At 50.9% G+C, this 25954-nt stretch overlaps 1 long non-coding RNA gene across 1 annotated transcript; it reads left to right on the forward strand.

Annotated features, from left to right (window-relative positions):
• The first annotated feature begins 3886 nt into the window (after nt 1-3886).
• LOC149868568 (uncharacterized) lies at nt 3887-25684 on the forward strand. Its single transcript, XR_016441290.1, has 3 exons — nt 3887-7276; nt 11789-13130; nt 13851-25684. It is a non-coding gene; the product is annotated as an uncharacterized LOC149868568 (long non-coding RNA).
• Nucleotides 25685-25954: the final 270 nt, after the last annotated feature.

Here is a 25954-nt window from a genome sequence, read left to right on the forward strand (position 1 = left end):
GCACCTCCAGCCAGGTCATGTGGCGCTACAGGGATTTGGGAGCGGGGCTTAGGGGTCTGGGAGCTCAGGTGGTGTTTTCGTCGATCCTCCCAGTCTCGGGCTATGGGCTGAGGGAGAGGAGGATCCACGCAGTGAACCAAAGACTGCGGAGCTGGTGTCATCGGGAAGGCTTTGGCTTCCACAACCACAGCCCACTCTTTGGTGAGAGAAGCAGCGAGCTGCTGGGAAGAGATGGCCTCCACCTCTCCCCCCTGGGGAGGAGGCTCTTCTCAGCCAAGCTGGCTGACCTGCTCCACCAGTCTTTAAACTAAGCCCACTGGGGGATGGGGGGACGACTGCCACTGCTGGCCTGCTGAGCAACCCTTGCAAAGCCAGCAGACCAAGGCACTTAAGGGAGCCCACCCCTGCCCCAGCCCTGGCACAATCTGTGGGCAAGGCAAGAGCCCCCAAGGGGACACTTGCCTGCCTGTACACTAATGCCAGGAGCCTGGGCAACAAGCAGGAGGAGCTCATCCTCCTGCTCAGTGCAAAGAATTATGACATCATTGGGATAACGGAGACCTGGTGGGACTCCACCCATGACTGGACCACGGGTATAGAGGGCTATACCCTGCACAGGAGGGATCGTGTTGACAAAAGGGGCAGGGGTGTAGCTCTGTATGTGAAGGAAAGCTACATGTCCCTGCAAGCTGATGTTGGCGACCGGCATGGACAGCTAGAGACCCTCTGGGTAAAAATTCGTGGGAAAAACGGCACAGGGGACACAACGGTGGGAGTCTACTACAGACCTCCCACTCAAAGTCCTGAGCTTGACCAGGAGTTCGCCCGGGAACTGACTGATGCCGCTTGCTCCAGGACCTTGGTTGTCATGGGTGACTTCAATTACCCAGACATCTCGTGGGAGGATCACTCAGCAAAATCCGAGCGGTCACAAAGCTTTCTCTCGTGCGTGGATGACCTCTACCTGACTCAAGAAGTCTATGGTGTGAAAGAGCCCTGTCCCCAGACAGCCCTGGGGCTAACAAGGCCGGTCGGAGCGCGCCCAGAAAATGCCAGCAGCGGCGGGACGCGGGGTGCGATAGTGGCGGCACGGCCGGACCTGGGGCGAGAGTGCACCCCAATCGCCGAGTGGGTTCAGCTCGGGAGGCGAGCCCCACACTCTCCCTCGAGGCAGGAGCTCTAATTACCTTCCCCAGGTGTGCCAGAGGGCCAGCAGGCTCAAAAGCGGCTCCGGCGCGGAGGAACGGGAGACCGGAAGAGCCGGGGAAGGAGCGGATCCCCAGCGGAAGCTCGATGCGGTGGAGGACTGCTGACCTGCATCCTGCGAGAGTGTTCTGGAGCAAGGGTAGGGCCCCGCAGGGGCAAGACACGAGGGGCGAAAGGCCCCGAGGGCCATTGAACGGATTGTGAAGGCTGGGGGTGGAGAAGCTTCCCATCCCAGCCCCAGGCTGTGTGGCCGGTAGCTGGAAGCGGCAGGGGGCGGACCCCAGCCACAGAGTACTGGGCAGGAGGCAGAGCCCAGGCGGCAGCAGAGTGCTCTAGCCTCAGACGGCAAACCCCAACAGGGGAACGAAGGCCCCTGAGGAGGCAAACGGGACTCAAAGGAACCCGGGGCCAGCCCCGGCCGGGAGATGGTGGAGCAGCTCACGGGTCGCTAACTTTACGTTTGCTCTCGAGGAGTTGCCCCCCCAGCAGAGGAGAGGTGGGCAACCCGGACTTGTAAACGGAGGCCCGGGCAAGGGTGTAGGGGAGGTAGGAGCCCTCAAGGACCTAGGACTGGACCGGACGGGAGGTCCCGCTTTCGGACATGCACGCGCCAGCGGAATTCACTGAACCAAAGAACATCAAAGTCGTGGCAGGCGGACCTGGCGGGAGCATACCCAGAGCAGGGCCACATCCGGAGAGTGAGGCAACAACCATCCACGGACACCCGCACCAGCGTCATCACTGTCGGACCCGTGGACATATGGGCCAATGAGAGGCAAAGCGCTGCTCGACCTGGTACTGGCTACGGGGGGCGACCTAATCAGTGACCTAGTCATCGATGGGAAGCTGGGTGACAGCGACCATGAGCTGATCACCTTCACCATCCACCGTAAAGCTGGCAAGTTAGTCAGCAACACAGAAGTCCTTGACTTCAGAAAAGCCGACTTTGACAAGCTCAAGAGGCTTGTCGGTCAGGCCCTCAGGGACCATGACCCCAGGGAGATGGGAGTTCAAGAAGAGTGGTTGCTTTTCAAGGAAGCGATCCTCAATGCACAAACTAAATCTATTCCAACACGGAGGAAAGGCAGCAAGAAGGCACAGCAGCCCCCCTGGCTCTCCAGGGACCTAGCGGACCTCCTGCGGCTAAAAAGGAAAGCCTACAAAGGATGGAGGACGGCATGCACTGGTCCGGTCCTGCAGGGAGCAAACCAGGAAAGCCAAGGCTGCAACTGAACTCCAACTAGCTTCAAGCATCAAGGACAACAAGAAGTCCTTTTTCAGATATGTGGGGAGCTGGAGGAAAAGCAAGGGCAACATTGGACCCCTGCTAAACCAGATGGGGCAACTGACAACTGACGCCCAGGAAAAAGCCAACCTATTAAATAGGTACTTTGCGTCAGTCTTTCATCAGTCCCATGGGACGCCCATGCCTGCTATGGGACAGGGAGCTCCGGGTGATGGGGATCCCCTACCCTCCATAAATGCTGACCTCGTGAAGGAACATCTTGAGAAGCTGGATACCTTCAAGTCAGCCGGCCCTGACAATCTGCACCCCAGGGTACTCAAGGAGCTGGTGAGAGTCATAGCCCAGCCCCTGGCATGGATCTTTGAAAACTCCTGGCGCTCTGGTGTAGTGCCCGAAGACTGGAAGAAGGCCAATGTGGTGCCAATCTTCAAGAAAGGGAGGAGAGTGGATCCAGCTAACTACAGGCCCATTAGCCTGACCTCTATCCTGGGGAAGATCTTAGAAAAGTTTATTAAGGAGGCCATCCTTGATGGACTGGCCCAGGCTAACATTCTAAGGGACAGCCAGCACGGGTTTGTTGCGGGTAGGTCTTGTTTGACCAATCTCATTTCCTTCTATGACCAGGTGACCTATCACCTGGACCAGGGAGAAGAGATTGATGTTATATATCTTGACTTCAAAAAAGCTTTTGATCTGGTATCCCATGATCACCTCTTGGCCAAACTGCCCAGTTGTGGCCTTGGCTCCACCACGATCCGCTGGCTGGGAAATTGGCTCCGTGGTCGGACCCAGAGGTTGTAATTGATGGCAGTCACTCATCGTGGTGCCCTGTGACCAGTGGGGTCCCTCAAGGCTCTGTCCTTGGACCCATATTGTTCAACATCTTCATTAATGATGTGGACATTGGAATCAGGAGTGGACTGGCCAAGTTCACCGATGACACCAAACTTTGGGGCAAAGCATCCACGCCAGAAGATAGGCAGGTGATCCAGGCTGACCTGGACAAGCTCAGCAAATGGGCAGACGAGAACCTCATGGTGTTTAACACCAAAAAATGCAAGGTTCTCCACCTTGGGAGGAAAAACCTGCAGCATCCTTATAGGCTCGGCAGTGCTACGTTGGATAGCACTACAGAAGAAAGAGACTTGGGGGTCATCATTGACCACAAGATGAACATGAGCCTGCAATGCGATGCTGCGGCTAGTAAAGTGACCAAAACGCTGGCTTGCATGCATAGATGCTTCTCGAGCAAATCCCGGGACATCATTCTCCCCTTGTACTCGGCCTTGGTGAGGCTGCAGCTGGAGTACTGTGTCCAGTTTTGGGCTCCACAATTCAAAAAGGATGTGGAGAAGCTTGAGAGAGTCCAGAGGAGAGCCATGCGCATGATCAGAGGTCAGGAAAACAGATCTTACGATGATAGGCTGAGAGACATGGGACTCTTTAGCCTGGAAAAGCGTAGGCTCAGGGATGATCTGATGGCCACCTATAAGTTTATCAGGGGTGACCACCAGGATCTGGGGGGACGTTTGTTCACCAGAGCGCCCCAAGGGATGATGAGGTCAAATGGTCACAAACTCCTGCGAGACCATTTCAGGCTGGACATAAGGAAGAATTCCTTTACTGTCCGAGCCCCCAAGGTCTGGAACAGTCTGCCAGCGGAGGTGGTTCAAGCACCTACATTGAATACCTTCAGGAGTAAATTGGATGCTTATCTTGCTTGGGATCTTATGACCCCAGCTGACTTCCTGCCCTTTGGGCAGGGGGCTGGACTCGATGATCTCCCGAGGTCCCTTCCAGCCCTGATGTCTATGAAATCTATGAAACCAAATCCCTACAAGCTCGGGTGTACTCCTCCTTTGTCCCTGCCCCCTGCTTCCACCGCCAGTACACTTTTTTCTTTGCCCTCAGGCCAGCCTGGATATCCGTGCTCAGCCATGAAGGTTTCTTGGACCCTTTTCCCGCCTTGGCCGTCAGCTGCGGATCGCTGCTGCTGCTGCCACCACCTCAAGGTTCGGGGGATCCCGGGGAGATGTGCGGTTCCTCTGGCATCCTCAGCTGACTGCAGATGCCAGATACTTTGAAGGATATTGCAAGGTGTGAGCAGATAAGCTATGTGTGAAAAGATAAGCATATAAGGGCAGGCCTGGCCAGTTTCCCACTCCCACTGCCTAGCCCCTTATCCAAGAGGTAAGCATTGCAGTATGTAAGGTCGTTTTTTAAATTGGGTGCCACTCAATCCAGGGAAGTTATAGAAGGGTGTTTCAAGTCCAGTGTGAGGTGCTTTGAGTCCAAAAAGGTTAAGTGGCCTGGTTCTTAACCAAAACATCAGATATCATGGTAGAATCACAAAAGCTGACAATAGTGAAGTATAGTTTTAGTAACTGATCTGGTGTCCCATTTGGCAACACCTGTTCACAAGAAGGGCTGTTAGTGGCACAATACATGTTGTGTTGTTCTGTCTCAGAAAAGTAACCCTCCCTCCCCCAGAGTCAGTAGCATTTCAGAGGGGGGAAAAAATGTCTGGCCCCAGGTGGCAACCACCAAAAGGGCTGAGACATGGCATGACGAAGGGAGACAAGGGAGAAGCTACTTGCTTGTAACTTCTGAGTGGCTTCACTGATGCTGCCCATGGGGCCAAGGTGGGGGAACCGAGGGGCCTGCAGAGGTAAATGGGGGGAGGGGCTTATATGGAACCTTCCCCTGGTGTTGCCATGGCAGCAGTCCTATCATCGCTCCGGCGCCCTGGGATTCCCTTCAGTTGCTGTCAGAGGCTCCATCAGTGCAGATGGCTGCTCCTCATCCTTGCAGACACATGGGTAAAGGGGACCTGTGGAAAGCTGTCTCCTTTCCTTCCCTGAGCTGTGATGAGCAAAGTCCATGTAGACGAAATGGATCACAACTCTGGGATGGATTTCATGGTATTTCGACTTATCTCCCCAACTCCAGGAACTTAGGGTGTAGGGGACCTGATCGTGCTGGTCTTCATCAGGGCAAACTTGACTTCTTCCCTTTTGATACAGGCAGACATGAAGCACAATCTATGCTATCTGAGATGTGATATCATTTTCAAGGGGTCCTTGTTATCTCGAGGAAACAGTAGGGGAAGCCTCCTGTGCCTCCTTGACATCACCTGGGCAATGGCCACAACCTGGCACTAAAACCTTGCTGAGTGACAGGGGGTACCCATCCAAGGTTGCCCAAGAAAAGCATCAGTCTCCCTTACTTTCTCAACCTCAGGCTCAACAGAGTCAATCGAGTTTTTCTTCCATCTTGTCCCCAGAGGTGTAAGCCAGATCTGATCCCAACCCCCAGATTAATCTAAAGAGCTGATACTTTCAGTGGTAGCCGTGGCCAGTGCTGGGCCCTGGGCAGTAGGAGTGCACAGGATGGGAGCAGTGGCCAAAGCTCACAGCTTCTGAGTCAAAAACTCAAAACCTTGGTTCTGGCCACTGACGTGTTGAGTGGCCATTTAAATACTGCTATTGGACACAAAGAAAGGTAGTGACGTTCTCCCACCAACAACAAATCTCCAGCAGCTCCTCCTCCTCCATGCACCACCTCTGCTCTGTCCTCCTCACTACCGGCCAGATTAGGAGCCACTGTAGGGAAGGTGCAGGGTGTGACCTAGGGGCAGAAATGGGAATAATGGGTGAGAAGGGTGAGGCACTTGCCCAGCTCCATTACAGTGACCCCAGTTTGGCAGCACTTGGGGGTTCATACCTATTTCACCTACCATCATTACATTACTGATTTCCATACTCATACAGGGGTCAAATTGTGCCAGAGCTCCTGCAAGTTGGGGAAATCAAAGGCATGTTTTGTCTCTCTTAGCAATTGGTCGGAGGTTGACTGGACCATGGAGTGCCCAACCCTGAGCAGGATTTGGGTTGGACAGTTTGTCAATTGACAATCAGGTAGTTAGATGCAGCACCCCAGGGACAGTAGAGCATTCTCCAGGAGCTGAGTGAGGCCTTTCTTCTCATTACAAGCTCTTGGCTGACAATTGCCAAACCCCAGAGGAATCACTCTGGCCCTGCAAAGGATCCTAGGTGAGGAGGGAGCAGCAAACCAATGTTTTTTCCAGCAATGTGTGCTGGATTCAGGAGCTGGGCCTCCTATGAAGAAAACGTGGATTAGGAGATGATAAGAAATGCTTGTGGTTTAACTTTGCTTGTCTATTCTATTCCCAGTGTAGACCATCTGTCCCTGACATGACTCTTCACGTTGGATGGATACTGACTTCCAGTTGTTTCCTGATCCAGGTTCCCCTTGCCAACCAGGATAGATAGGTGCAACCCACCAGCACTCTAGTCACTAGCAACTGGAATTCTTACTGGGAAGATTTCTGTATCTTTTTAATATTGGCATAGACTGTACCTTGAGGAAGGTCTTTGAAGGATGAATGAGAAATAAAGAGGGACCAACAGGGAAAGAGATAATAGCAAGGAAGGGAAACGTCCCCATTTGTGCTGACAATATCCGACAGTGGCAAAAAATCACAGAGACAGGAGGGACAATGAGTTAGGGGGGAGGGAAGTAATTGAAAATCACAAAGTGAAGTAGTTGCAAATCGTGGGAATTATGTGTTATGTATCAGGCCAAGGTACCATGTTCCAAAACACCCCATTCATATGATCTGGGAATGTCCTTTCAGGAAGACCTTTTGGGAGACCCACAAGAGCTGCATCAAGATCCAGCGTCTTCTTAATAGGAAAGAAATCAACAGCAGTTGCCCCTGTTTGGAAGCTAAGATCTTGACTTCAGGTTGTTCAGTCTGACCACCTGTGGCCAGCAGGGAACACGCAGGCCTCAAAAGCTGAGGTGAGACACCATCAGGGCAGCATCACTGCCTCGTTTCTGTATTTGCCTCGTGTCTTCAAAGGAGCACTGTAAAAGTGGTATAGATGTGCTGTTAGAGTCCCTGCTTCCCTTTCTCTCCCTCCTTTCTCTCCCTCTCTTCCTTCTGCCCTGCCCTTCCACCTGCTTCCTGCTCTCCTGAAGAAAGAGAAAAGAGCTGTCCCTGAAGAGTTGGACAGTGACACAACATCTGAGTCAGAACAAACTGTGGGGTTACTGTGTGCATTGTACTCTTTTCTTCCTAAAGCTAGGAAGAGAGGTTGGTCCTTTAGAGAGGTGAAAACTGTTGATCTTTTTTCTTGATCAAAGGGCTCCTGCTTGGGTATTAAAGAACTGGTCTGACTCTGTTCCTTTTCCCCAGACTTTCAGATGAGCACTTAGGGAACTTGTGAGAAGTCATTTTTTTCCAACCAGAGAAATTGTTTCTGACTAACAACTTTTAACACATCAATGGGAATCATGGGCTTAGGCCCATCAACTAATGATAAGTCCACTTTGCTAATGGAGGCCACTAATGACACAATATTGATTCCTTGGGACAAATAATATTGAAAATGAGGATGGGAGTGAAGGTCAAAGATTAATAACTACTGTGCCAAGGAAGGGCACCAAGCAAGTCCAAGGTGCCAAGGGACACTGCCCAGTGATAATCTGCCCAGAGATGGGATCAGACCAGGTACAAGAAAGTTGCTTTGCAGTCCCTGGAGGCCCTCCCAGCCAGAACCTCCTTCCTGGTGAGGTATATTGCTAGGTTGGCTAGAGCCAGGAGACAGTCGACCAGGAGGTCCTGGGACTTGGTGGAGCCACAGATGGGAAGTGCAAAAATAAACAGGTGAGGAGACAAGAGCAGCCAGAAACTTGGCAGGAGGAGTCGGTGAAGGAGCTGCAGCCTGGCACAGTGCAGGTAGGCATGCACCAGGGTCTTTCTCTACTCAGAATGGGCAGGTGTTGGGGGTGTCTGTGAACTGTGCCAGATACATGCCCATAGCAATGACTTCATGGAGGAGCCACCAGCTGAGGTCCCCAGTGGCTCATGGGTTTAAGACGGAATACAGACTTATCCACTGGGGACCCTTGTAGTTGCCAAGGATGTCCCACCACTTGGTGTCTGGGCAGGACACTTAGATGGGTTGGTGGAGGATGTGGACCATGAGTGTGTAGAGCTGGGCTCAATAGACAATTTGGAAATGGGCCAACTTGGTATCCCCCAGCTTGCTAAAATGGTGGGGTGGGGAGTGCCATGGGTCCTTCCATGGAAGGGGGCCCACAATGAGCTCTGGGGGCTGGGGATACCGGACAGTGGGGACTGCCCTCGCACAGGTTCCCAACTAACAGGAGACTACCCAAAATAATGCCTTCTCCAATTCTTATGCACAATGCTTATCCTAGACCAAACATGCAGCAGACAAGCTATGTGCTACAACACAACAGGAGAAATGTTGTCCCAGAAAAGTCAAAAAATAGTTCAATCACTACTACACATCAGCTTCCAATCAGGACTTTAAATATAGCTTCATATATAAGCAATTCATATTGGGTTATTATAAGAACTAAGAGTCAACACAGTGGAGACTTAGTTCCAGGTTACTCTCTTCTCAAACCAAGCAAATAATTCCTAACCAACCTTGTTAGTGATGAGGTATGCAGCTTTCTACTTGTCTGTGAGCAGCAATTCATGAACTTCTGGAAGGTATTAGGTTTTCTAATGATTTTGCTGTATAATGGTCCTCAGCAGCTTTGGGACTGTTGCTCCCTGGCAACCCCTTCACTGCAGGCATTTAAGTAATGAAACTGGTTAGTTTGTAAGAAAGTCTAAAGTTGGTGAGCCTGGAAGTCAGGTTGGCTGGGTCTTGTTGCTCCTAGTGCCTGTGAATACTCTGAGAAAGAGAGGAAGGTGTTCTACCAGGGAAGGTGAGGAGCACAGGCTCCAGAGCCATCTGCCCAGCAGCACTCCATCCCCTAGAGCAAGTGAGTGGCATGTAGTGTGCCCCTATGCAGGCAAAGGCAGAACTGAGGGGGAAATCCCAACCCAGGGGTGGGTAGTTATTTTGGCCAGAGCCCACTTATGAAGTTTTAGTGAGCTGTCATGGGCTTGGTCAGCACTTCCCTCCCAAATAGCTCACCAAAACTCCCTAAGTGGCCCCTGTGTGCAGCCAAGCAGCTGGGATAGGGCTGCGGGCCAGCAGGGAGCTGCATCTGGGAACTGGTTGTGTGGGCTATGCCACGGCCAGGACTGGGATCGGGATTGAAGGGTAGTGACAGTGAGGAGCCAGGGCCTAGGGCAGAGCTGTGATACCAGGGGCAGGGACATGTGGGGGCCAGATAGTGGCTCTGCCCTGGGTGCCAGCCCCAAGCTGTCGCTACCCCACAATCCCAGGGTCTCCATGGAGACCAGCTGGGACCCACATGGGCAGGGCATCTGACTGGGTACCTGGGATGGGACTGTGGGCCAGTGGGGAGCAGCACCCAGGAATGGGACAGGCGGGCATGGTCAGGGCCTGGGCTGGGATTGGGATCATGGGACGGTGACAGTGCAGAGCTGGAGCCTGAAGCAGAGCTGCAATCTGGTCCCTATATGTGTCTTCATGGGCAGGGACAAGCAGGGAGCAAATGGTGGCTCGGCCCCAGGCCCATACTGTCACCACTCAGTGATCCCAGGATCTCCATGGAGACTGGCTGGGACCTGTATGGGCAGGTCCTGTGGCCAGGGGGATGGGATGGGGTCACAGAGGGGGAGCAGCATCCCAGAGTGGGATGGGTGGGCAGGGCTGGGGATTGGGATCGGCATTGAGATCAGAATCAGGACAGTGACAGTGCAGGGCCAGCGCCTGGGGCAGAGCTGCAGTCTACTCCTTGCACACCTCTGCCCCTGGGACTGGCACCCATTGCAGGGATGTGCAGGGATCAGATTGCAGCTCTGCCCAGGGCTCGGCCCAATGGTGTCACCACCCCATGATCCCAATCCTGATCCCCAGCCCTACCTGCCCCACTCCCGGATGCTACTCCTTGTCCACAGTCCCATGCTATCCACCCAGCCACATACCCTGCCCATATGGGTCCCAGCTAGTCTCTACAGTCTCCCTACTCAGCCCAGTGCCCCTGGGCAGTGGGACCAGGTTTGGCAGTGGTAGCCAGAAGGAGCCACCATGGCCCAGGGGCAGTGAGACTGACTGCATGCACCATGGCCCAAACTGCCCCTTGCGCCTGGGCAGGGCCAAGGGACCCACTGCAGGCCAGACAAAACGGCTTGGCATTTTGCCCACCCCTGTCCTAAGAGTGTAACCCCTACCTTCTTTTCCTCAGTGATGTCCTCCCCATTGAGAGGATCTTTGGCCTATTTGAGGCCCTGGCCCCACCTCCAGGCTAGTTGGAGTGCCAGATAGCTCCATCAAGCCCTGGCCTGCCCCTCGTGGTGGGCTCAAGAGCCCTCCAGCCTTTCAGCCCTGGCCTCCTTACATTGACCAGTTCAGGGGGCAAGAGTGTGATACAACTTGCACACTCAGCCCCTGGGTGTTTTCCCAAGTCATCCCCATGGCATCCAAAATCCATCCTTTTCTCCTCAGGCTGGACAGGTCCCTGGCAACCCAGGCTGACAAGCTGCTCAGCACCTCTAGCTCACATGGCAGTTCCTGAGCACAGGCATAGAAGACTTCCCTGGGGCTGTCCAGACTCAGCTAGATGGGGAGAGCAGGGAGTGTTGGGAGGAAGTTAATTGTTCAGGCTCACAAGAGGCCTTTACACTACCCTTCAAGTTTGATACCCGCCCCCCCCGGCATCACCACTCCTGCCACAGCAATGAGGAACTGGGGCAGATGCCTATATCTGAAATGAAGGGGAGTCGCTCAGCTGGGGTGGGGGAGGCAAAGAGGTAGTGAGGAAGAGAGAGAGGCTGCTCCCAACCCAGGCTCATGACTTCTCACATTTGGCCTCAGGATGGACAGGCTGAGGAGGGTCATTAGGAGGCAGATGGCAGTGGTGACCCCAGGATGGGGAGATGGCAATGCAAAGCCTGTGCTGGGAGCTGCCTGACCCTGAGAGTATCAATAACACAGCAAGAGAGGAGGTGGAAGTGCCCCACTTTCTGGTACTGGACAGTTCCCAAGTGGATCAGGATGTCACCTGGGCAGGCCAGACCCAGAACAGGAAGGGAGCCAGGCCCAGCACTAGCCTGGCACCAGGGTGGAGGCAGCACCTGACACACTGCAGGGGGAAGACCCAGCATCAGGGCCTTGTGGAGGGAGGTGGGAAGGGAAGCCATCATCACTTGGAGTCTGTACCCCTACCCCACCCCCAGGTCCTTTCTCCTGTCAGCTGTGGGGGCCCTGAGGTGAATGAGGGTGGGGATGTTGGTGAAGAGGGTCCATGTGTGACCATCTCACCTCTAGGGCCCTTTCATGGGAGAAAGGCATAGGGAAACACCTCTCCCCTCTGCACACCTCTCCCTCCTCCCAGTAGCCTCTTCTCTCCCTCTTGCAGTGACCCCCAGGGAGCTGGCCCAGGAAGTGGATGAAGAGGAGGAGGAGGTGAACAAGATGGTCTCAGAAGAAGCTGCCCTTTGGGCCATCATACAACACCTCAACCACTGTCCAGCTGAGTAGCAGCCGAAACATCCTGAACCTCCCCAAGTCCAGCCCCTGGGAATGCAGCTGATTACCCTGAGTGACCCACAACCCCCTGGTGGTGAAAGTAATCCTTCATCCCTGTGATCTAGGACCCCCAGACTGATGTAGGTGTCCCACAGACTCCAGGGTTCCACCTCCCCAATAGACTCTGGCCCCAACACTCACACTCCTGCAGGAGAAAAAGTATGTTAGAAAGGGGGGAATTCAGGATGGCCTGAGCCCCTTGTCATTTTGCAAGGGAAAGGGAAGTCCATGACTAATGCACCATTTTTCTCCACAACCTCCCTCTTGGTGTGTGCAAAAGGAGCACACCAACATCCTGTGCACCATCCCCACAATGTGCTAAGCCATGCTGGGGAGGGGAGAGGACACCCTGGAGAGTATCACAGCAAGTGAGAGCTGGTGCTGACCACTGTGGGTACAAAGGGAACAAGAGGAGGATGAGTCTCCTCATGCTCTTTTGGGAGGAGATGGGTGAGGCAGGAGCAGACATAGGTCAGGCATTCCGGGCAAGGAATTGGGAGATGGGACCCAGCTGTGTGGAGAGTACATTCTGGCTGGGCCTGGCACAATGTGTGCTTTCCCACAAGGAAGAACCTCTGTGCCCAGTGGGGCACTAATCTCATACTCTCCTGTGGGTCTCTCTGTTTCTGATGGAGACATGCCTGTTGGAGCCAGGCTACCTCTGCCTCCACATCTTGCTGCTGTCTGCAGACACAGATACTGTGATCCGGTTCTGTTACTTCAGGGCTGAGAACATGACCCTGCTTCCAGCTTATGGGTGTCACCCTCCAAGGATTTGCACATCCTCAACAGAGGAGATGTGGCTTGGAGGGAAGTAGAATGGGGAGAAGGGCCCCATAGAGAGAGGTCCCTGCTCCAACCTTGGCAATGCCCCACCTGGCAACTTCAGCTGGATCCTTTCATTTTCATTTCCAACAACTGGGGCTGATTTCCTGGCATGTACTGCCCACATCATATAAAACTGGGCATAAAAACCTCAGTCTAAGACAGGTTCTTCTCTTCTGTCAGCAAACTCAAGCCAGATCTGGATCCCCACTTGGAATCTCACCTCATCTGGACTGCCCTCAAGATTACCTTTCAAATGGGCAGTGGGAGCCACAGGAGCCACTAGATGGTTCCCAACTTTGAGGCAGAGGTTCCAGCCTGAGCAGAGTCTCAGTGTAGAGGAGAAGGTGAGGAAAGGGCTCATTGGTGCAGCAGGAGCAGGTGCCCAGTGACTGTGTCCTGGGCACTTTAAGATTTGTCTGAGTCTAGCAACACCACAGAAAAAGCCAGGGCCATTAAGAGCAGCACCGCCCTTTTCTGCTGCACCAGGCAGCTCCTCCCAAAGTTTGATGTTGATGACATGAGACACCCAGGCAAAAAACAGTGCCCTGGGGAGGCAAAAACAGTGCCATGTTTAAAACCTTAGTTTTTGCTTCCCTAGCTGGGCAGAAGCAAGCTGCAAGCAGGGTCCCTCAGCCAATCAGTGATGTGGGGGAAGGGCATACAGGGAAACCTGCAAGCTTAAAGGAGCTGTAGCGCAGCCCACTTCCACCATGAATTCCATAGGGCCCTAACTGGAAGTTAGGATTCACGCAGCGGGAAGGGCCATGTAAGAGACAGCTGGTCTACACTGGAAATAAAATTGACAAGCAAAGTTAAACCATAAGCATTTCTTATCATCTGCTAATCCACATTCCCCACAGACCAGACCCAGATTCTGAATACTGCACACACTGCTAGCGTGGCAGGCTCACTGTTTCTCCAAGTCAGGCTTGGAGAAGGACACTTCGGATTGGTGGAACATTTCCACCAATCAGATAAAGCTGGGGGGGGGGGCTTGCCCCACCCCTGCTCAGAGGGGTGGGGATGAGGAGCCCCTGGACCTGATTGAAGGCTGTGCTTTGCAGGTGTGGCAGACTTCAGGGCGGGGTTTCCTGTGTCAATTATAGCCTAGCAGGCTTGGCATGCTGGGCAGACGCAGCGAGAGATGGCAAGGAGAGAGGAGCTCCACAGAAGACTGTCATCAGGACCCCACCTGAGCCTTGACAGTGCGTAGATCGGTGCATGGTGCTCGGGCTCTGCGAGCTGCTGGAGGCAGCTAGAGCCTGCAAACCTGGCTAGCAGCTGGATGGGGTGGTGCATAGAGAGCCAGCCCTGGAAGCAGTGCAAAGCTGCTCAGGCCACACACACTGCACAGGTTGGTGCACAGAGAGTCAACCTTGAGAGCAGCTTGATGCTGCTCAAGTTATCCCCAGCTCTAAGCTGGGTAACCAGAGCCCAGCTTTGTGGCTCAGCATTAAGCTAAAAGAGCCCCTGTGCCCAGAGCAGAGCCCATAAAGGGGAAAGACCCCCAGAAGACTCCCCTGCAGGAGCTCCTTGGGTACCCAGCATGGGGCACAGGGCCCAGAGGGAAGAGCCCCCAACTTGAGGCCGATGGCTCCAGGAGGCCTGAATCGGCACAGGGACCCGGAGGCCAGATCAAAAGCCCCCAGTGGAAGAACCGTGAGTTACTGGGAACCTGGGTCCTGCAGGGGAGGCACCTCCAGGCAAGGGAGCCTGGGAGGAGTGGGCAGGGGGAAGTCCCCACACATCCTCCACTCTCCAGGGTAGGAGGGGAGTATACCCCAGATATACATTGGGGATGGTCCTGTGGAACACCGAGAGGGGTTTGGGGGGAAATCACTATCCCATTTGAGGGTCCAAGTGGTTGGGACCCAGATAGGGCACACCCTTGGGGGTTTCTGGGCTACACTAGAAAAACTCTTGATTTGCCATTTTCTCCTCACCTGGAATCCTCTGTAAGGCCATAATGATTCCTCTAAGGTGCAGCAATTGTCAGCCAAGAGTCTACAATGAGAAGAATGCCTCACTCAGCTCCCAAAGAGCACCCTACCTGCCTGGCCCCGGGTGCCGCACTTGACTGTCAGTTACCTGATTGTCAGTTGGCAAATTGTCCAACCCAAATCCTCCTCAGGGATGGGCACTCCCAGATCACAGTCCACTTGATCTCCAACCCATCACTGAGAGAGACAGAACAGTCTTGAATGTCCCCAACTTGCAGGAGCTTTAGCACAATTTGACCCCAGCATAAGTATGGAAGTCAGCAGCGTAAATGATGGTAGGTGAAAGGGGAATGAGCTCCCAAGTGCTGCCTAACCCAGGTCACTGTAATGGAGCTGGGCAGGTGCTTCACCCTCCCATCCATTGCAACCTTCACCTTCCCTACAGTAGCTCCAAATATGGCTCCAGCAGTGAGGAGGACAGAGCAGGGATGGTGCATGGAGTAGGAATGGCTGGAGATTTGCTGTTGACAGGAGAAAGTCACCTCCTTTTTTCATGCCCAATAGCAGGATTTTAATGACTGCACATGTTAGAGGCCAAAAAAAGGTGACATCCTCCCCCAGGAGCTGTGAGCCTCTGGCTGCTTCTCCCATACTGTGCACTCCTATTGCCCAGAGCCCAACATGGGCCACTTCCATCTCTGAAAAAATCAGCCTTTTGCTTAATCTGGGGGTTGGGATCAGGTCTGGCTTACATCTCTGGGGACGAGATGGCAGAAAAACTCTTCACTGACTCTGGTGAGTCTAAGGTTGAGAAAGAAGGCACAGGCAATGCGTAGCAGGGGTGTGGCAGGGCATATGCCCTTCCCCCAGATTGGCCCTCACTGGCCAGAGAGTGGGGGCGCCAAGAGAAGCACCGCTGGCAATTCCAGTTTTGCCGCTGGTGCTTCTGGGGTTGGTAATCAGCCGCTTGTGCCCTGCCCAGACTCAGGAGGCACCAGTTGCCCATGAAAGGAGGGAAGACTATGAGGATTTTCTCGGGTGATTTTTGATGTGTACCCCCTCAGGGTGTTAGTGCTGAGTGGTGAACATTGCCCAGGTGACGTGAAGAAGGCAGAGGAGGTCTCCCCTACTGTTTCCTGGAGACAACAGAGACCTCTTGAAAATGAAATCCCATTTCAGATGTCACAGATTGTACCTCACGTCTGCCTGTATCAAAAGGGAAGAAGTTGAGTTTGCCCTGAGGAAGACCAATATGGCCAGGCCCCCTAGATTCCAGGTTCCTGGAGTTGGGTTGCTGCAAATACCATGAAATCCAGTCCAGGATCACAGTCAATATCCTTTGTTTGGACGTTGTTCACTGCAGCTCAGGGGAGGAAAGGAGGCAGCTTTCCCCAGGTTCCACTTACCCATGTGTCTACAAGAACATGGAACAGCTATCTGCACTGATGGAGCCTCTGACAGCAACTGAAGGGAATCCCAGGGCGCCAGAGTGATGATATGAATGCTGCCATGGCAACACCAGGGGAGGGTTCTACATAAGCCCCTCCCCCCATTTACATCTGAGGACCTCTCAGTTCCCCCACCTTGGCCCCGTGGGCAGGGTCGATGAAGCCACTCAGATGCTACAAGCAAGCAGCTTCTCCCTTCTCCCCCTTCGTCATGCCATGTCTCAGCCCTTTTGGCGGTTGCTATCTGGGGCCAGGAAGGAATTTTTCCCACCTCTGAAATGTTACTGACTCTAGGGGAGGGAGGGTTACTTTTCTGACAGAATAACACAACATGTATTGTCTAGGCAGTATGGGTTTGACTACCTTGCTGATTCCACATTAGGGCTTAGGTGGGATATGAGTGGCTGTGGGAACCACCGCCTACCCCTGCTCCCCCTACACACACACACACACACACACAAAACGTGCCATGCCCAGAAAAATCCACAGGGCTAGAAGGCCCTCAGGTAACTTAAGCCTTCAGGTCTAGCCGCAACCTGCTCCCCAACCCCCTGGCCCTCCATCGTACTCATAGCTGAGTAGCAGCTGCTGAATTCAGGACTGTGTGTTCCAGTGGCTCAGAGACAGACCTCCAAACATAATCATGCAATACCAGAACACAACCTAGCCAAGCTAGGTTTTTTATTCTTTATTTCTGTGTTTCTATAATAGTTTTTAAGTCTTCTTTGTGTTTCTATAGGGGTATAGGTTGTAGCCGTGTTCATCTAAGGACATAGGCAGAAAAGGTTCTTTGGGTAAATCTGGTATCTTTTATTAGATCAACTCAAATAGTTGGAAAAATTCTTTTTTGCAAGCTTTCAGGTTTAAATACCCTTTGTCAGGCTGAGGAAGCATCTGCCGTTGGTGTGTGTTCTTCCTGGATGGAGTGAGTAGTAAAGAGGCCAGAGGCTGGTATGCATGCAAGAAAAGCAGTCAGGGAAGATGTAAACTGAGGAGTCAGTGGGTGAGAGACAGGCTGGGGGGGTCAGGGGATGAATGTAGCAGGTAAATAGTGGAGAGGTACCTGATGAGTCAGATGTTAGGCAGGTTATGTCTCATAAATCCAGTGTCTATATTTAGTCCATAGTTTTTTTGTATCAGGAGGTTGGTGAAGTGAAGTTCATAGGTTCATCTGTAAAAAGTGTTGTGTAAATTACCTTTGAGGATTAGAACTGAGAGATTTGAGAAATATGCCCCCACTGGTAATTGGGTATTTTTGTCTTTAATAGATTTTCATGTGTGTTCATTCTGATGCGCAGTTGTTTGGTCTCTCCTACCTATTTTCCATCAGGGCATTTGGTGCATTGGATGAGATACTGCGTTTCCATACTATTTTGTAATATCTTGTAAGCTTTTATTGTAAGCCACCCCAGGCATTTTTTGGGCATGGGCATCTAATTCTAGTACTTAAATATTTAAATAAATAGATATTGTTAGAGGGAGAAAGAGTGCATACAGCCCATTTTCTACATGTAATTGAAAAGCACCTCAAAAAAGTCACGTGGAGCTCCTTGAGAGAAGCAGGGGACTGGGGCAGCTCCACTGAGTTTGTTCAAAAGAACTGCCCTGTGATACATCTGGCAAAGAGGTTTTGGCTTGGACCTCTACCACTTCTCATCCCACTTGTATCCCTCAGCTTCCACATTTATGTTCTCTCTATGAATTTCTTTATGTGAGGTTCCCATGGAGCTGGGCTTGTGCAACAGCTTTTGGCCACGGTCTAAGGGCATCAACAAGCCTCATCTGCCTGCTTGTACAACTGGGCTGAAAAGAACAGGAATGAGGAGGAGGGGTCAAAAACAGCAGGGGGTTTAAAGTGTAGCCATGGACTCCTCATCACTTGGAATTTGATCAGTAAAGGTCAAACCTGGCCAAGGCTGTCAGCAAAAGGCACTGTGGAGTTGCTGCTGGAGAATTGCTGTCATCAACAGGTGTAAAGGAGCATCTACTCTTGTTTCATCAGCTGCCATGTGTTGGCTAAGGGTTCTGTCACTTAGAGGATTACTCATTTGACACAAAGCTGGGGTTGTTAACTTAAGGGCACCTTGTACCAGGATGCTGACAGACTTTGGTCAGCAAACCTTCATAGTTTAGCCCAAGCCTAAGGAGGGGAAGCTGAGGGAGATGATGTAAGGAACCTGCATACGGTAGGTGTAAGCACACACAGTCATACACAAAATGGAGCTTATCTGTTTCACCTACTCCACTGGATCAATATATATCAGACTCTGATTTCTGACAGACCCATGCATACTTTTTCCCCTCTGTTGGATGCAATTAGCCTTGTTAGTGTATTTGCAATTCCCTCCTGCTATTAGCTACCCCCCTGCAAAACAAGCTGTAAGGGTGAAATGGCTGGAAGTGCCTTTTCTATAATCCTGGTGCTGTGAATCTCCATTTCAGTGAAGACCTCAAACTCCCATTTGGCAGCTCCTTGTTAGTATTTATTCATACCATTAACTTAAGTTTACACAGTTCCAAATATTAATCACAAACATCCACCTTTCACTGTTCTGAAGGTGCATTTTGAATTCACTCCTAGCATGTGGCTGTCCTAGCTACCTTGGGAATTATCTCCCTGCCCCTTTCCCTCCCTGACCCCCACACACACATACCCCTGTTGCACATGATGGTTGTCTCAACCTTATTTCTTTACTAAGTTACAAGTTTTTGTCTGCAATGCCAGGGAAGAGTCAAATCATGAGCTCTGTAACCCTTTTTTTCCAGCTCTTACCAGGAGCTGTTTTTTGGGCAGAGAACACCATCTCTTATGGAGAATGTCATGGATAAGCTGTCACCTTTCAAAGACCAAACTCAGAAGGAGGAAAACAAAGCACTGTACATGGCGCTCTGGGTCTTCCCCTAGGAGGTGTGGAATACCCTGCTGAGGATTGCAGGGAGCGTGTGAAGGCCCATACAGATACCAGTTTGTAGAGGCCCTTTGTCTATACTTAGTAGTGGTTGGATTAGAGAGAAATGGGAGAGAACTGTAAACAGAATATACCTTAGAGTGTCTCAAGAAAATACTGACTGCTTCTTCAAAGTATTACAAATCCACCTCATATAGGAAACCTGACAGGTATTCATAACCAAAGTAAACTAAGGCAAGTAGCTAAACATGACTGTCAAGAAGACTGGCTTGGAATTCAGTGAGTCCACCTATGCCAAACAAGTCAATCAGGCCTGGAAAGGACCTTCTCCTAAGGAGACAAGAAAACCAGAGAAGGAAAGGATGCATTATAATGTCCAAGTGGCTTGACTTTCTGTCCTTCCTAATATTTCACAGCTCCACAGGACTCTACTTTTTCTGTTCTTAGTCCATGAAACATGTTCCTGGCATTGGAGCAGAATTCTCATCTCCCCACAGACAGTGTCAGATTAATCATTTAGAAACGCAGGACAAACACCCAGCCTACTACTGTGGTGTGCAGCCTGGCAAAGCTGGAGTTTAATTCTATGCTACACTCTCATCCACCAGCTCCACTGTGATGCAAATAAGGACCTTCTGGGTTAGAGTGGCAGAGTGTCTGACTGAGCATCCACCTTAATGACTCTGCTTTTCTCAACCTCCAGACTGGATAAAACAGACCCAAGGATCATTGCTCCAATTCTTTTTTTCAAATGCCATGGATTCATCCTTGCAATATGAGGTGTTGGTTTCATTAGTTCATAGCACCACAGTCTAAAAGATTCCCTGCTTACCCACAGATAAGAAGCAATGAATGGGGTCTGTGCTAGCACCCAGTCAACTTCAGCTTGCCAAAAAGATTTTTTTCCCCCTGTATCTGCTGAGGTTAGCCAACAGACTCCAAATTTCAGCTCATGTGTCCCACTGACAGCAAATGCCTTAATTCCCTTCTAACCACATTGTAAGAGGGCAGTCTGGATCTTTAAGTGGGAGCAGACAACCTGTGTGAGAAGCCCAGCTGTAGGCAGTTAGTTACTCAGGGAGTGCCCGCTGGCATTTAAGAACCCCGGGGAGCCAAGGAGAAGAAGTGATCCCTGTGCAAGCAGGAGGTGGGCTGCAATCAAGAAACAACTCACCACCAGGTAGGGCCTCACCTGGGGAAGAGCCATAAGATTTTGGTTTGCTTATTTGTTTGTAGGTGCTGTGGTTACAGTCAAAGAACCAGTCAAAGCTACTCAGGGTAATGCCAGCCTGAGGTAGCAGGCTTACCACCCCATTTAAGAACTGAGTTTCTATATAAAGGACCAGCTAAGGACTCCTCCATTTCTCCACTTCTGCCATACCACCCCCTCTTCCCCCGAGCAAAGCCATCCTGCAAGAAAGCAAGCTCACTAACCCACCTATGCACACAATCCTCTCTTCCAAACCACCTTTTATGTCTGAAGGAAAACAAGGCCAAGGCAGAGATGGAATTAGGACTAGCTTCCTGGATTAAGGATAATAAGAAGTTCTTCTTCAAATACATAGGGGGTAAAAAGAAGGTTCCGGGTAATGTGGGGCCCCTGCAGGACGCGTTGGGGAATTTGGTCGTCACACCAGATGACAAAACTAACATGTTTAATGATTTCTTTGCCTCCGTCTTCCTAAGTAGGGACCAGAACAGTCACCTCCCTGCTGGGCCCCCCTCGGGCCCCAAGGGAGGCACACCCGGGCCAAGGGTTAGTGGGGAACTAGTTAGGGAACTTCTGGAGGGACTGGACATATTCAAGTCGGCCGGTCTGGACGATCTCCACCCTAGAGTACTAAAGGAATTGGCTGATGTCATTGTGGGACCCCTGGCATGGCTTTACGAGCACTCGTGGTGCTCTGGTGTGGTGCCAGAGGACTCGAAGAGGGCCAACGTGGTTCCCATCTTCAAAAAGGGAAAAAAGGAGGACCCGGGAAACTATAGGCCAGTTAGTCTTACCTGGATCCTAGGCAAGCTGTTTGAGAAAATTATTCTGGCACACATCCACAAGGGGCCTGCAGGGGAGGTCATGCTTAGGGGCAACCAACATGGGTTCATCAGTGGCAGGTCCTGTCAGACCAACCTGGTGGCCTTTTATGATCACATCACCAGATCATTAGATACAGGGGTAGCAGTGGACTCTTCTGGACTTCTGGAAGGCTTTCGACACTGTCTCTCACCCTGTTCTCATTAAGAAACTGGGGGACTGTGGTGTCGACGCCCACACGGTCAAATGGGTCGCCAGCTGGCTGGAGGGCCGCACCCAGAGGGTGGTAGTGGATGGGTCCTTCTCAGCCTGGAAGGACGTGGGCAGTGGGGTCCCCCAGGGCTTGGTCCTCAGGCCCACACTGTTCAACATCTTCATCAGTGACTTGGACAAGGGGGTAAGAAGCACTCTGTTCAAATTTTCTGATGACACTAAGATGTGGGGGGACGTGGGCACACTGGAAGGATGCAACAGGCTACAATCGGACCTAGACAGATTACAAGGGTGGGCGGATGAGAATAGGATGGGATTCAACACAGACAAGTGCAAAGTGATGCACCTGGGGAGGAACAACCGGCACCATACCTACAGGCTGGGGAACTCCCTTCTTGTCAGCACAGAGGTGGAAAAGGACCTTGGAGTCATCATTGACTCCAAGATGAACATGGGCCGGCAGTGTGGGGAGGCAGTCAGGAAGGCCAACCGCACCTTGTCATGCATCCACAGATGCATCTCAAGCAGGTCCAAAGAGGTGATCCTCCCCCTCTATGTGGCCTTGGTCAGGCTGCAGTTGGAGTACTGTGTCCAGTTCTGGGTGCTGCACTTCAAGAGGGATGTGGACAACCTGGAGAGGGTCCAGAAGAGGGCCACTCGCATGATCGGGGACAGCAGGGCAGGCCCTATGAGGAGAGGCTAAGGGACCTGAACCTGTTCAGCCTCCAAAAGAGAAGGCTGAGGGGGGATTTAGTGGCCTGTTATAAGCTAGTCGGGGGATCAGCAGGCACTGGGGGAGTCCCTGTTCCCCCGAGCACTGCCAGGAGTGACCAGGAATAACGGTCACAAGCTGGTGGAGGGTAGATTTAGACTTGATATCAGGAGGCGCTACTTCACTGTCAGGGTGACTAGGATCTGGAACCAACTTCCAAGAGAAGTGGTGCAGGCTCCTACCCTGGGGGTTTTCAAGAGGAGGTTAGATGAGCACCTTGCTGGGGTTGATTGACCCCAGTACTCTTTTCTGCCATGGCAGGGGGTTGGACTAGGTGATCTACTCAGGTCCCTTCCGACCCTAGAAACTATGAGACTATGAAACTATGAAGTGGAGTATTCAAAACCAGTCTTATGGTTGGCTCCAGGGGAGGGCTGTTCAGCTGTGGACAAACAGAGGATCCCTAACCTGTGATCAGGCCATGGACTCCATAACATTTGTAATGCCTTACAGAGCCTCCATGCTTGTAAACCCAAAAGACAAGCTGCTCAGCACTGTTACTTTGATCCTTAGGTTCCACAAAACCAATGTGCACATGCACACCCACACCCCCAGCCAGTCAATATATGCCAACAGACACACACATATGCATGTACCCACTAATCTAAGTCACTATGTACAAACAGTTATACTCTCTGCATGGAAAAAACAGCAGCTTCACAGTTTCCCAGTTTGCAGACAGAAACCTTGGTCACTGTAGTATACACTGATATTCTCAGAAAGTGAGGTTTGTATCATGGTTAGAATATAAGGTGGAGAAAGAGGCTCAGGACTGAAGGGAGAAATTTGTGAGTAAGCTAGTTAGATGAAGCTAGGATGAGAGAAGGGAAAGGAGTTGGGTGAAAACACCAAGAAAAGTCTGAGAGGAGTCATTCGGGTTTTTGAACAAATAGGTTTTGTTGTGCTTGTGCCCATAATCCTAGTTTGTGTGTGTTGTCTTTGTCCCAGCTTCTGGAGTTTGCTGGCTGAGTTGTGTGGGCACTGCAGACTTGAAGCGAACACTGGCTGATATTTCCCAAAAGGGATTTTGAACCAGAAGCATTCTCAGTGGAAGCTGCATCCCAAAAGACATACTTATCTAGCTGAAGAACAACAACACCCCATGAGACCCCTGATTCCAGTGACAACTGGCCGGCCTGGCTCAAGTTTGAAACATGCACAGGAAGCTGCTCGTGGTCAATCTGTTCTCCCAGAGATGATGAGCAGATCCATTTGGCAAATAACTTGGCACAATGATCACACTGGAGAAGCTTGTGGTTGGCAGGTAGACCATTCCTGCATTAAAAAAAAAAAAATCACTGCTGGTAGAACAAACAAAACATAAGGCAGGTTCACTGAGGTCTCAAACTAAGATGCAGGTTTTTCACCTGGTGGGAGGAAGAGGGTTCCTAGTTCCACAGACCATCTCGCCATAGTCTGATTTGCCACAGTCTTGCCATAAGAGCCCTTAATTCCACCATGAATTAATTTAATTCCTTTACTTCCAGCATTCCCTAATATTCAAATGCTTCATTTTGCAACCTGAAATATTCTTTTCATGGAAGTAGTTTTGAATAAACAAACTGTGCTGCTTCAGCTCAGAAGGAGAAAGATCCATTTTTCCTACATGATCTCTCTTTCATACCATCTGTGTCAAACAACAAGCAGACAGAGGTAGTTAAACATATTCATCTGAAGTTAGATAGAAGGCAGGGTAGATTTGCACCTTATACACCAAGTCAGAGACATAGCACAAGCTTTTGTAAGCAGCAGCCAGCCACCCACTATACCCTGCTGTCAGTATCTACCATGTATTTCCCAGAAAGCAAGTATCAACATTTCCAGAAACTGCATTTCATATTAGTTCCTTTGCCAAGTGACTGTTTGTCTGGTCTTAGCTATATGATGAGGGAGTGAATAGATTCCAGTCTCCCTTGCTTATCACTTTCATGAGGACATGCACCCCTGAGAAAGAGGGGGATCTGTCACAGACAGTAGCTAGCACAGCAGTTAATAAAATACTGGTAATGCCTCACTTTAGCACACACAAGGAAATGTATTAGCTCTGTGCATGGGCACAGCAAGATATTAAGGTGTAACACCTAAAGGCCTGGAGTGTGCCAGGCAAGCACTGACCTGTTGGGTCTAGTGCAAGAAGGACCATGCCACTCAACAAGGAAGGAGGAAGTACAATTTTCCCTATGTGTTCCCTGCCCTGAAGGGCTGGTACAGAGGTGGGTTGAGATTTGGCCCTACATTTTTCCTTTGGGGCACCTGATGGAAGTAGTCCCTGTGCTCTCTCAAGTATGAGCTTGTAGTTGAAGTTAATCCCAGTGCAAGCAAATACTCTGCAAAAAGCATCACAAACTGCAGTTTTTAAAAAATGCCAAAGAGATTTTTGAGAGGTTGAATGTTCCCTCCCTTTTACTTTTGTCCTTAATATTGAGTGGTGCAGTCCATAGGTTAATATCTCCCTACTCACAGCATGTCTTGCATCACCATGTTGTTAAATTACACAAAGATGTAATTACACAAATGATCTCTCATATATTCTAGTTTTGCTTGATAGTATTTTTTAGGTGTGTTCTCCATCCATCTCACCCAAACATCCTTGTTGCAAAACTTATGGGATGTCAGTGAATAAATATAAAGTTCATGCATGATTGGGTCATCTGGCAAGATTCAATCATTTTCTTATTGCCTGGTCCCAGTATTTCCTGAAAGTTGTAGGTGGTTACTGATGGATACAAACTAATATAGATTAATGCACAAAGAGTACACATTTAAAATACTTCTTGGCTATCGCAATAGAAATCAAAAGACCAATGAGAAGGTTCACAGGAAATGCATGCAAATCAGAGTAAGTTGCCTTCTGTGGACTTCAAGGGGCTTTGGGTCGGGCCCTAATTAAGTCATCCATTTGTTCCAGCATCTCTGCATTTCACACTTTGAATTTATACAAAGATAATAGTAGGTATTCCTCCAACTTCAACTGATTTGAGTCAGAGACAGCCAGTTCTTTGGACTTAGAGCACTGGATAGACACTGTAAAATTAATAGCTTTTGGTCACTACCAATCTGGGATGGATTAAAATGGGAAGATTAACAGTGAAAGACTATGTTGCACATGGAGGCCATGTTATGACTGGCCCCTTTAAGGGTTCAATGCAGAGTAGATATGAAGAGTTTCCCTTCAAGGTCAGTAAGATTCATAGGCACTGAGTATGTGGGGCTCTGAGGGCTGTGTCTCCCCTCAGGAACAGGGCCTATTAGGGATCAAACCTCAAGAAAATTATGTGATATTTCTAGATTATTTTATGTTGTAAAAGATGCCTTAAGTTATATTGAGCATGCTGGATATAAAGTAATGTGCTTAGGAATGATGACTGAGGCCCTGAGCTACTACCAGGGATCCAGGTTGTCCTTTTGCTATGGAAAAAAATAGGAAAATGAGGATTTTTTCTTTTGAAGGAGAAAAATGAAGGAAACCATGGGTTTCCCCTTGCAGTTGGCAAGGGGCTGCTTGGAGTGAGGAAAGCAAGGAGGGTGATTGGAGGTAGAGAGCACCACATACATGTGCACACACACATCCACATGGCAGCTAAGCAGCAGTGGAGAGCAGCTCCTGCAGCTCACTCTAGGTAGTCTATGGGGATGGGGGTGGAGAGGGCACAGGCAATGCCTCGCGGAGTGGGGGAGCACAGATGACACAGCAGAGAGGGGCGGGGGGGCCAAGGTAATGCATGGGGGATGGAGCACAGGTGACTTGGTGGCTAGGCCTGCACGACACAGCTAGAATTGGTTTTGTATTTGGATTCAGCCGATTTGGGAGACAGTGATTAGATTCAGTGATTTGAATCATTGTCACGATTCAA

The sequence above is a fragment of the Crocodylus siamensis genome, chromosome 3, assembly GCF_052110815.1.
Source record: "Crocodylus siamensis isolate JL-2025a chromosome 3, ASM5211081v1, whole genome shotgun sequence".
Lineage (NCBI taxonomy): Eukaryota > Metazoa > Chordata > Crocodylia > Crocodylidae > Crocodylus > Crocodylus siamensis.